Source organism: Mus caroli, unplaced genomic scaffold, assembly GCF_978045245.1.
Source record: "Mus caroli unplaced genomic scaffold, Mus_caroli_1 scaffold_3, whole genome shotgun sequence".
NCBI lineage: Eukaryota > Metazoa > Chordata > Mammalia > Rodentia > Muridae > Mus > Mus caroli.
The window spans coordinates 25,161,612-25,165,524 of NW_028227258.1; positions in this window are offsets into that span (position 1 = coordinate 25,161,612).

A 3,913-nucleotide genomic window follows, 5' to 3' on the forward strand; every position below is an offset into this window, starting at 1 on the left:
ACATCCCTAAGCCCCTTACCCCATAAAACCCCCTAGCTTTCGAGCCTCGTGGCCGACATCCGTTATCTCCTGTGTGGGATGCATGTTGGTCCAGAGCTCCGTCATTAAACTACCTCGTGTAATTACATCAGGGCGGTCTATTCATGATTCTTTGGGTGCACGCCGAATCAGGAATTGAGTGGGGGTTTCCCCACTAGGTTCTATCAAAACCACTGGCATGTCGGTGTGGGACAATACCAATATTTTACCTATATAGGTGCAATTAGTGATAGAGGGCAGGAACTCAACTACATGCTTCTACAAATACACTGAAAAGTCTACGTATGCTTTGCAATCTTAATGGATGCCAAATGTTTCAAAGAGCAATACATAATATATACAAATGTGTCAATGCACTCATTTATATAATAAACATAGCTAGTAGAAATAAAAGTAAACAAAGTACAATGTAAAAACACAAACCCAAAATATCTGTGAAGTTTAAACGCTGATTGGATAGTTGTTTCCAGTAGAATGGCATGGAGGTAAGTGGCTACGGGTCACAGGAAGGTTCAATCCAGGATTTACTCCTAAAAATGCCACCCTTTTCATTGCTTTAATTATACCTTGGATTGTCTAAGCCCTCACAACCAACAGGAAATGTTTAACCACAACAGAGAAATAAAGCTGAGTAGGAGACTCCACTAAAGACATTCACACACGCAAAACAAAGATTGTTCCAGAGTAAACTTTGGAATTTCATAAACCCTGTTTAATGACTAACGCATAAGAATTGATTTTTATGCATGTGGTTTTAACAGAGAAAAATCATGGTGACACATGGAACCTAGACATAACAATCACAAAGAAAAGTGGACCCTGTGGTGGTAACCTTTTCTTTTTCTTATGTAAATAAAACCCCAGTATCCTTAAACTGAGGAGGCTCAGTCAGTTCTTCAAGAGCAACACACAAAGGACCTGAACATTATATCAAAACGCAGAAAAACCTCAAGACACTCTTCTGGCAACAACGTTAGTTCTCACCAGGTAGTAGAGACCAGACTTATAAATTGTGTGAAGGCATCGATTCCTTTACATAACTTTTGTTATAACGTTGATGAACACTATAGATGTATAGCAGAAAGACTGTTCAAGGGAAGGCCATTTAGGAAAAGGAGGTGGGAATTATGCCCTCTCACAAGCCTATATAGCTATGTATTTACTAAAGACTCCTGCTTAAATATTCATAGACAATTAAAATAGAAAAAAACTTCATAAAACTGAGTGGATGGTCCTGCATTTTAGGAACACTCCTTGTGCTTTCTATCATTCCACACCATGTGGCTGTTTTGTCTACTCTATTTGGAAATGTACCATTCTCATCGATTTCCCCTCATCTTTACACTCATCATGTGCTTCTAGTTATGTTGTGGTCTACAAAGTTCTACAGAAAACATCTCATTCTTCTTCAGCCAGAATAAACCAAATCAATAAACAAACCTTCAAAATAAAAGCTCAAACAATAGTAAGTTCTTGGTCTTACAGGGCTCAGGGCATACGGGTCAGGTGATCATATGCTCATTTCCACACTGGGATCCAGACTCCTGGGCTCTCACATCTCAAGTATCTGGCTCCTAAGGCTGTCGATTGGAAGTAAAATATAATTTATGTTGCTGTTTAGAATTATGAGAGACATTACCATGTCACTGACAAATTTGTGGTAGATCTTTATATACATATACAAATCGCTTAACAGCCTTCCTAAATGGGCAATAAATGGCACAGAGAAGCACGCATGGAATGTTTCAGGATGAAGACAAAGCAACCTCTTTCTTCTCTTTCCCTAATAGAAACAACTTATTTACATAGCATACTTCATGTATGGAAGAGAAATTTACTGATAAATATATTGCAATTGGCCACCTATATTTTCAGATATTATTAAGTAGGAGGCGAGAAGCTTCAAGTAACTAATTGTCACTCTCAGGGCTGTTTAGGGTTCAGGTTCATTACATTTATGATCTTGCCTTCCCTGTATTTCTCTGAGCACTGTATATATGCACCTCTTTCTGCCTCAGATGCTGTTCATCTTGTTCTCCATTCAGATAATAATTATTATATAGACTTAAGAACAAAGTATAAACATATATATATATATGTACACATATATGTACATATATATGTATATGTATATGCAAATAGTTCATAATAAAATTCACCTTCTTTGCATGCTAACAAGATAATATTAATTAATAAAAAAGCTACAGGGGACAGGACATCCTATGTTCTTGAGGAAAGTTATCTTTTCTTGTCACTCCTCCAAACTCATAATAGTTTTTTTTCAATAATTGCCTGTCATGACAGACTGATTCTTCACTGAACCCTTAGTTTATAGCAACAAATAGATGCTTAGCAAATATTTCTTGAATGCATATGTAGATAGATGGGTTCATGGAATCAATGTTAATATAGATACATTATAAGGTAAGTAGGAAATAAGCTGATGTAAAATAATCTGAACCTATTAGGTTGTAAAAGAGAAAAAATTTCTATAGAAAACCTTACTTAGGAGTGTTGTGATAGGCAGGGACCACAGCAATGCAATAGGACCTTCAATCAACAGAACAAGACATAGCTCAACTCAATAAAGCATGACCAAGTAGGAATTTATAGTTAAAGAACAGTATGGGAGCCTATGGATGGGACATTACTAGGAAACATTAATGATATTCTAAGTTATTCTAAGTTAGAATAACTTAACTAGATTCCAACTGTAAACAAGCCATGCTGGTAAGAAATCACCTGTGGAATGGTAGAAAGTGATCGAGCAACAGATAATAAGGATTATCAAACACTGAGGATGGAGTTTTCTCTCAATTGACTTAATAGAATTATGGTCCAAACTTGATTTTTTTTTTTTTTTTTTTTTTTTGATGTAAGAACACGAGGTAGTTTAATGACGGAGCTCCGGGCCGACACATATCTCCTGCAGGAGACAGAGGTGTTGACCACATGGTGGAGCCATAATGGCGGAGCTCCTGGTTGAAATGTATCTCACGCAGGAGACAGTGGTTTCGACCCCAAACTTGATTTTTATGAGCAAAGTTTACACAATGCTTAGGCAATAAATAGTTCAGGGGCCTAACTAAGCTTTGGTTAGGTGATCTTCATGAGAAATACATTCACAAGCAGAAATAGAGTCTGAGAAAATTGGCATAGTTTTGAGTAGTTACAAAGGAAAAAAAGATCAATAAGAAAAAGAAAAAAAAAACATATTAAGTATTTACTTGTGCTTGAAACCTGCAGCTGTGTAGGGGGTAGGAAACCATGGTGATTTTCTTTAGGTTGTTCAGTTTCAGGAAGAATGCTTTGGGAGGTTGTGGCAGTAACTGATGGCCACAACGCATTGGTTCACTAACCAGAACCCTGGAGCTCTTGTCTCTAGCTGCATATGTATCGAAAGATGGCCTAGTCGGCCATCAATGGAAAGAGAGGCCCATTGGACTTGCAAACTTTATATGCCCCAATATAGGGGAATGCCAGGGCCAAAAGAATGGGAATGGGTGGGTAGGGAAGTGGGGGGCGCTATGGGGGACTTTTGGGATAGTATTGGAAATGTAATTGAGGAAAATATGTAATAAAAATATTAAAAAAAAAAAAGAAATCAGTCAAGCGTCATTTTTATGTAAACTTTTGACTTTTTCCTTATTTTATTGTCAAGGACACCGAAGAAGAGAGTAAATGCTCTAGGAGCAGAGACTCCTGTTCAGATCTGTCATTGACACTTAATATCCTGTTCAGATCTGCCATGACACTTAAGCGTCAAAGATAGAGACTTTAATACAGGTGTGACAGGGGAGTTACATGTTAACCATGCCCTTGAATGTTTGGTTTCAAGTCCCAGGTCTTAAAGAAAGCAGTGGATTTCAGAAAG